This window comes from Watersipora subatra, chromosome 6 (assembly GCF_963576615.1).
Source record: "Watersipora subatra chromosome 6, tzWatSuba1.1, whole genome shotgun sequence".
Taxonomy (NCBI): domain Eukaryota; kingdom Metazoa; phylum Bryozoa; class Gymnolaemata; order Cheilostomatida; family Watersiporidae; genus Watersipora; species Watersipora subatra.
Genome location: NC_088713.1, coordinates 7,803,830 through 7,813,469, shown reverse-complemented (window position 1 = coordinate 7,813,469; position 9,640 = coordinate 7,803,830).

Sequence of the window (9,640 nt, the reverse complement as noted above, 5' to 3'; positions counted from 1 at the left end):
TTATTATATTTACTATTATTATTTCACAGTCAACATATATAATTTTAGCTCTATATAATTCCCTAGTAAACTATATATGTATATATATTACTAGAAGCAAAAACTTTGCATAATTTCTTGACGTTATATGGAACTTACGTTACAGGAGGTATACTTTACATGAGTGTCTACTGTATTGCTGATTTCTGTATGATCACAAAAACATGTTATCTTCAATGTCAGCCAGGGAAAGTCTTTAAATGTCCAACTCTGATAACTATAATAGGTAGTATTGTTATTTTAATAAGTGTTATTAATAACATAGCTACTTTTGTATTACTAACATTAGTATTATCATCGTTGATATCATTATTAGTTAGTTATCATTAGTTATCATTACCAATATTATTAATATTATTATTTTTCCATCAATATTATTATTAGTAATACTATTGTTATTGCTATCACAGTTAATGTTATTAAGATTAGTATCATTATTATTCATTATCTATTATTATGAATAGTAAAAATTATTATTATTATTGTAAAAGTTTTTCTTCACAGTCGTGTGGTGGTAGGTGACTGGTTTTAGTCCGTGTTGAGTCCGGGCCTTAACAAAAGGCCAAAGGATCCATCATCTTCCTCAATTCCACTAAGAGAGGACCTTCCTCAATATGTGAGCTGTTCCTAAGATGGCTGTCTTCTGTATCGTCTCAAAAGACATGTTCACTCCCACATGTCTTTTGAGACTACAGAAGACAGCCATCTTAGGAACAAAGGGATTTATAGCAGCATTCCAAATTAGTTATTATTATTAATATTATTATATTTACTATTATTATTATTACGCAGGCTTGAATCAACTGCTTGTGTAGATCTAGACAGAATAAGGAGGACCGTTGCACCCAATTTTACCGATATAGGCAACCACCAAATCATTCAAGCGCTCAATGCCGTTGGTAAGTCATACATACACTTGATAAAACTGTACTAAATGCTACTTTTTAACACATGAAAATCTTTACTGTAATGAGAGCTGCCTTGGTAGGTCTGTCTGTTCAAATTACTAAACAAAAATTCCCAAGAATAAAATCCGTGTTCTGATAAAAGCCCTGTACAGGAACAAGATGCGCAGGTTCTGATTTTTTCAGGCACACTAACATCTGTGCCACTCAACCACCTTTCCACATATAAGAATAACTGTACACATACTTATTACACATGATAATTTTTACAGTGTGATTGTCGAAACACTCGGCTAATCAAGAACAAAACCAATCTTGACTAACTTATTGTTAGTTTTTCCATGGTGTGGGGTATACAGACCTTTCTACATTTTACCAAAAATACCTTTTTTATTTAGCGATTTATATAATTCAAAAATTTTAGCCAAAGTTTATTCAGAATCTGTGTGTAACATTAAAAATGTAAAATTTAGAAGCTCAGATCTTTCTTATACATTATATGTTCTTCAAAATTTTTAATAAATTAATTTTAATGAAAAATAATAAAAGCCATGTCTGTGTGTCCAACATCCGAATTAAGCCTTTTATTTTTGTACAAAAACTATTTGATAAGTGAAATTATTCAATTATTTCTAAAAAACCATTTTACATGTATATACATGTATTTGTTCCAATTTATTTGACACCTAAACTACTGTAATTGAATACTTTGAAGTATTTTCGAATAATTGTGTAATAATTGTACAAGAACCTACTTGCCATGTTTTATCAATACACCTGAAAATCTATCACAGTACAATAAACTGCCAAGGTACTAATATTTATAATTATAAAAAAATAAAGTGAAAATTTGATACAACAAATTATTAAAATTTTTCGTAAATGCTATTAATAATTTTTAAGCTTTGTTCATCTCTTAAAAACTCTATTACGCTGTTGGAGTGATAAAAACAGGACTTTCTCTAGTCTGTTGATTGTCTAGTTATTTTAATATCACCCATGCCAGCTGACCTTCCATTGAATAGCTGCATATTAGCTGGTTATCATAAAATAGGGAACAAGCAGAAATATATTTATGAGAAACGACCCACAACTCAAAAATCGCTGCAATCCATTTGTAATTATTTTATCCATAGAATCTCACATTTTTGTTTTTTCTCTTTCTTTGTTTTTGTCTGTTGCTGTATGTGTGACTTGACATTTGTTTGTCTCAGTGTCCACTAACAGAAAGTCTGGAATTCCTGCGTCTATCACTTTATCCGTTTGTATATAGAAGTACTGCAGCAGCTTTGCTGTTTACTTTACTGTAATTTGTGATCAAGTTATTGTTATTATTGTTATTCCTTTATTTGTTTTTCTACTATTGCTATTTTTAGAATTACGGTTAAAGAAAAATTTAAAATAAAGCAGCATTTTAAACTTTTCCATCATTTTGTGTTTGATATTCTATTTTGATTTTATTTGTTTTCAGTAATTTTGTTTTTTACCAAATTTGTATTACGTGTTTGTTAAAAGAATAAATCTAATTATAAATGTAAAATGTAAATTACTATTTCTATATATATCATCTCAGTGTCTGTTTGTCTGTCACAGTTAGAGCAATAAAAATTTTAGCAATAGCCTTGGAAACCCTGATTTTGCAGATAGGGGTGCTATCCATTTTGCCACACCGCCGATTTGCCTTACTATAAAATAATTGTGCCCATACTTATTACACCTGCCACTCTTTAATAGGGAATGGTTAAAATACTTATGCTTCATGCTTTGGCTAGCGAGCTTAAATTAGATTATAAGAAGAACTTTTTTAAGGAAAAAATATGCCAGACTTTCCAAAATGTTATAAACGTATTTATATATAGCATACACCTATTAGCACACACAGAAATAAACCAACAACTTCATTTACAATGGTTAGTTACTATGGTGAATGTTGAATACATTGATTATAAATAAATTTTTTGTGCCAAAACATTTTTTATTACCTGTGCAACGCCGGACGTTCAAATAATCGTATAACAAAAACTCAATTTATTTTGTGTAAATTGTCTAAAAAGAACCATAACATAAGACTTAGCTTTGTTCTGTGGGAGCTGTATGTAATTAAAGTTATTGCGTGATACTTTTGAATTATTGTGTAATAAATATCATAATGCGTTACAAGTAAAATTATGTAATTATTTGTGTGTGATCTAGCTCACTGCCCAGACTGATATCATAAGGGGTGACATGTCATTACCGTTTTTAATTGCACTTAATCTCTAATTATCTATTATTATTATTATTAGTATTATTACTATTAATATGTGGAATGGTTATACAGTATATACAGTAAGTCATTGACTTACGACCTATGCGACATACGTCCACCCAACTGTATGATCGGGCAAGGTGTAGCAAAAGCCGTTCTATGATATTTTCATTGGGCCTTTTCGTCAAGGCAAATTTTTACAGCCAAAATATATCAACAATAATTTCTCTCGAAGTTAAAATATGGCAATTTGTTTACTGATTTTGTACGTTATTGTGAGTGTACGTTGCTCCCCATGACAAGTTCAGTGTTATCCGTTGTGGTAAAACGGATTCGCAAAGAGTTAAATGATGAAATCTTAGTTCAAAGTTTGAAGTTTACTAAAATTCATACTAAAACTTTTTCAAACATGTGTTTAGTAAACTAAATTCATTTAAGTTAGATCTGAATTAAAAGAATATACAGAATCGACCTACGTTCAATTCGTCTTACCACCGGTCGGCCAGAACCAAACGAGGTCAGTAGTCAATGACTTACTCAATGTGTTTGGTGATCTATTGCTGGGTTGTTGTCATGACGACCTGATTAAAGTGAATGCTTTACACTTTAAGACGGGTTCACACTGTACTTGTATGTCGGTGTTACTCACATTCTTTAGTGATCGTCTGTAGTAACAATATTAATGCTACTACAAACCCATCCGCATTTACGGAAACGATGTGGTACTAGTCCCGCAGAAGCTGTCATAAAAAATGTGGATCGAGCAATCGTGACAGCCAATCATCATCGTCAATGTGTTACATGTTACACAGGCTGACGTAGAAGCTTAGCAAACTATCTGGAAAGCCTGACAGCTGGAAACTGTCGTATCGGCATCGCCTCAACAATGCTTTCGGTTCACAATGCGCAAATGCGGTGACAAATAATTGGTAAGAGAAAAAAAACGATGTAAGTGTGAACCAGCCTAAACACTCAAACTTATCTATAGTGATGTGTATATCTGTACATTTTGTTTAATTACCTGACCCTTTCAGCCCACCATAGAGTAAAGCAAGCCATAAAAAAGCAAGCCTCTAATATTTCATTATTTTATAAACTGCAGAGATCACCAAGCTGGCGTCTGTTGATGAATACTATGAATTGCTGCAGAATACATCTGAATTACAGAGACATGTCACCGACTCAAAAGAACTCATTACAGCACTTGGTGATATTTTCTGGTATCAGTACTTTCATGAATGGGATTGGATAAACATTGAAGGAGTTACTACGGTAACAACTCAATAAGAATTGTACCAATTGCAGTACAATCCAATGTAATATAATATGTTACAGCATGATATAGTACATTATAATATAACATAAAATACTGATGTTAGATATATAAACACAATATAAAATATTATGGCGAAATATAAACAATTTTCATATAATAAAATAGTATATAATGTGATAGTGCAATATAATAATATTTAATAAAATATATAATATGATACATAATAAAAAAGAATATAATATAATGCTATATAATATACATTATATATAATAATATGATATATAACATAATATAGTGTATAATATACATAATATATAATATAATAATCTATAATATAATAGTATATAATATAATAGTATATATTATAATATAATAGTATATAATATAATATATAAGTATATAATATAATATATAAATATATAATATAATATTATAGTATAGTGTAATCTTTACTATAATAAGAGGTATGTTCTTCCGTCCAAAACCTTGCGCAGAAAGTTGGGAAAAGATTGGATCGCACAAGAATCACACCGCCATATTACCGGCAATAGGAATCATTGGATTGCAGGATACAAGATTGCATTGCACCCGAATCAAACCCGCACATTCAACTGCCAGCCAATCAAGCAACCATCTGCTTTTAATTTGGTCGCCTTTCCACATTAAAGAAGAATTGTACAGACAGTTATTACCAAGATGACCTCTCACGGTGCACTAACGTAATATAATATATTATAATGAGATATAGCATCTTGTATTATAATATATTTCAATGTAACGTAACATATTCATCAATATATATAGATACAGTTCTTGGTGTTGGTGTGTAGGTGCATCAAGCTATAGCTATTAAAACTCAGGAATTAAAAATTTTACCTTATGATGGATTTGAACTCACTAAGATTGCAATCCCCGTCTTGCAATCCATTTTTTTAACCACGAGACCACAAAATCTCATATTACATAATGTATACATGCTTTGCCATTTTACACCCACCAAAATGATGAAACGTACTTAAAACTATATGAACTCTACTAACTCTATGAAACGCGATACTTTTTTGCCTTTTTGTAAACTTCTATTTCCAGTTTTTGTTAGGTTCAATTACTAAATCGCGGTGAAGGTCAATACTTTTAATGCAGAAAATTGTATTATCTCTGGTAAGAATGGCCTCAACGTTCTCTCACTGTTTGGTCACACAAAGACAGTCCGATATCCCATTTTTACATTTGTCCCCTTGTCGAGTTTCGTATTCAAAGTTTTGAACAATTTGATGTAGTAAGGGCAATGAATTGTAAGAGTTTTCGTTGTTTCATAGTTAGAGAACTGGATTGAAATACTGCGGTTGCAATCTACATCAGTGCGTGTCCAGCCAAATGTGAAAGTTTAATTCCAAAATTGTAACAGCTGTAGCTAGACTTACTGAAGGACAGATGACTGACAGACAGATGACAAACTTTAAAAAATATATATACAGATAAATATCAGTGTTTTTCTGTCTGGTTATAGCAATAAAATTAAAAACCTACTTTGAAGAAGATTTGAGCTCATCTCTAGCTGTGGAGTCATGTACTATATCCATTAGACTAGAGCGCTCAACTGTGCTCAGCACAAAATATTGGGGATAATATACATAATGTAATAAAATACATGCAACAGCGTTGCATCACACGTAGCAGTTATAAGCTGGCCTCCCTAGGTGAGTGCCTGGCATTGCTTGAGGAATGAAAACAGCTTATAAACAGTTGCAGTTAATGTAGTGTAAAGGTAGTGTAGCAGTAATGTAATGTTTATAACCTGTATTTCGTTACCCGTGCAAAGCAGGGCACTCATCTAGTACACATAAGTTACTCCACAATCATATAGTATGTTACAGGAAAATATAATATATTACAAATTATAATATAATATGGCATAACACAATGTAATGCAATATAATATAACCTAATACATTATAATGTATTGCAACATAACATATTGTGAATAATGCAAGTAATATAATAGATTAAGTATTAAATAATAAAAGGCTATATAGTATGATATAATATAGTATAATATGGTATAACACTGTAAAATAAAGTAATATGTTACAACAACATCATCACCCTAGTTGTTTAGTAACTTAAGCTAGAAAGTTAAACTTGTACCCTAGGATAATAAATGCTGTTTCAGAAGCCAACTTAATAATCGGTACGTTACGGTTAGTAATCTTTCAGGCAATCATGATATTCAAGCGTGCTAGTAGTTGTAAATTGTGTTTTCCTACGCTCTGAAAACTTGAATGTTTACTCAATGTAATGAGTATGACCACAATTATTCTGTAATATAAAAATGTAGTCGCTTAGCATACTGTAGAATTTTTGCCTGCAGATATAAGAGTTCTGAGTTCAAAGCCGGTGAGAACCAGATTTTTTAGTCCAAAAACTTTATGGTTATAACCAAACACGCAAACACCAGAATAACAGGCAAATGACAAACACTGAAGTTTACACATACAGATAGCATGATGTAATAGTTTTTTGTGTATTTGTATAATCTTACTAGATACCAAGTATCTTATGATAAATCTTAAAGACCTACACCCTTTTCCTACGACCAAACACGAGCGAAGCAATTGGTTTGGGAGATTTATGATAAATGCACATGTGCACACAACTCTCGAAAAATTATCTGTTAATGGCCATCATCAAACCCTTGTAACAAAATCTTATCAACAAATTTAACTATTTTTCTGTAAAGTCGTTTAAGTATAATAATGATACAAAATGCATATAAACCTATTTAAATATGTTACCAAGCCTTTGAAAGGTTACGCAAATTCCTAAAACTAACCCATCTGATCGGATTATACATAAATAGACATATTTATTTGGTCGAAAATCGTTATTAAAACTTGCTAATCTTCACTTTTATCAAAGTTAAGACTGAAAATTAAAACCCCGAGCGACAGAGAATAGAACGATTAAGTCGCGCGCATTTCACGAAAGAAATAGCGTGCACATTTCACCAGTCTATAGTATTGCCGAAGGTTTCTGTAATTAATGTAGGAGTACTGAAATCGTTTCATTTTTGCCGATTTCAAAGTAACTGACATTTTGGAAACTTTTGAGTACTGTACTTTGAAATTCTAACTGATATCCAACGCAGTGTAAGTAAAAGAAATGATGATGATATTTTTTCTAACGGTTCTTATGAGATTATTACAATAATTAATAATAAATTTGGATGACTACAGAACGATGACTACGTAGTACAGATTTTATAAAAATCTATATAAATATCACAATTTGATATTGTTAGCTATGATGTTTTGAAATGTAAACAAAATTGAGCAGTAGTTTTATATTATTACTATATTAATAATATTGGTTATTTTAATAATGTCAGTGCATTTTACTTGTAATACTGGCCAATATTGCATTTCTCCTATTGCAGGGGGAGAGATAAAAACATATAATCTTTTTTTTTCATTTTTGCTATTTGTTGTATATAATAACACCCACACCGAGTACATTACAGCTACCATTTCAGTTATCCTATTGCACTGCTTTGCCATTTGACTGCTAATATTGCATTTCTCAACCATTAGTACCCTTTTTTCCCAATATCACTTTGGTCGTGGGCTGTATGACAGTGGAATTTCTAGTTGATATAAGATGAGATGCATAAATTTGAAATGTTCAAAGTTATTCTAAAGGCCATTTTAATCACGTTAGTCATAGTATAAAACAAAGGCTATAATATAGGTTATAGGCTATAATATCGAAATATTAAACTATCTATAGCTGTGGCTTACATTATCTATTATTTTACAATCTAGCCAGCATATTCACATTTGAACCTAAGCGTTATTTTAAAAATAAACTTAAACAAAATTTGAGCATATTTTATCAGAAAGTAATCTGTTTCAAGAGTAAAATCAAAAAAACTTGATCGGGCTAAATAAGGTTAAAATGAAGAAGATGTCTGAAATGACACGACTGGTTACGACTAGTTACGACTGGTTACGACTAGTTACGACTGGTTACGACTGGTTAATATCAGCTATTGCGTTTAAGCTGCACTTCTAAACGTCTTTGTTCTGTCGGACCCTTCGCAACTAGATACACCATAATCAATAATACAATAATCACACTTTCACTTGATCTGAGTGTTTCAACCGCGATAAAGTCTTTGTAAATCTTAATCTGAAACATCCTGCTGCTCAGATCAGTTCAGATACCGAAAAATGGCAATGATAAAACACCGATATTTTCTGATAAAATATTTTAAAATTGTGTGTAAGTTCATTTTAATAATAAGCAGGATATATAATATGATGCCAGATATATATACAGTCAAACATGAATAACTCAAACTTCACGGGACCGAGTGAAAGTGTTCGAGTTATCAGAGTGTTCAAGTTATCAGAGCACTGTTACAAGTGCATGTATTTATCAGTAGATACATGTGCAAATTATAATATAAATCAAAAGAATAAATGACTTGTTTCAAACTAAATGCTTCTAATGTAAAGTTTGAAAAATTTTTTATCAGAAAGTATAGAGATTTTTCTATCACTTGAGATTTGATTGTTGTTTTGATTTGATTTGATTTGATTTGATTTTTATTGCGTAATAATAACATGACAATATGAGTAAAAAAATACACAGAGTAGCAATAGGACATGCCAGATAGCCAGAGGCTAGAGTCAAGGCAGCCCCAGCAAGCAGTAGGAAAAGAAACAGAATCAGCGATAAGCGCACACTCCGGAGCACCAGAGTCAGGAAGGACAGTCCCAGGACGCCCACAGGCGCTCTACCAACTTCGCCTTCAGCTGACCCGGAGCAGAGCCCGCACAATCACTCAAAAATTTATTATATAATTTCATTGCACTAAAAAATATCGATCTCTGTCCCTTAGAAGACAAACACTTTTTCAACTTTAATTGATTTTTACTTTTTAAACGGGTATCTTGACAATGATCTATCATAAAATCTTGCAACTCTTCCATGGGGAAAGAATTTGTTAAAAACATTAGCAGGCGATACTGGAATAAAATTTCAATTGGCATTATTTTTAAAATTTTAAAATTTTTGGAAACTGTTTGATTTGGTTTAAAATTGAGTATTATTCTGATTGCCTTTTTTTGCATGATTAAAAGTTTGTTTAAATCAGTTTTGTTGCCGTGG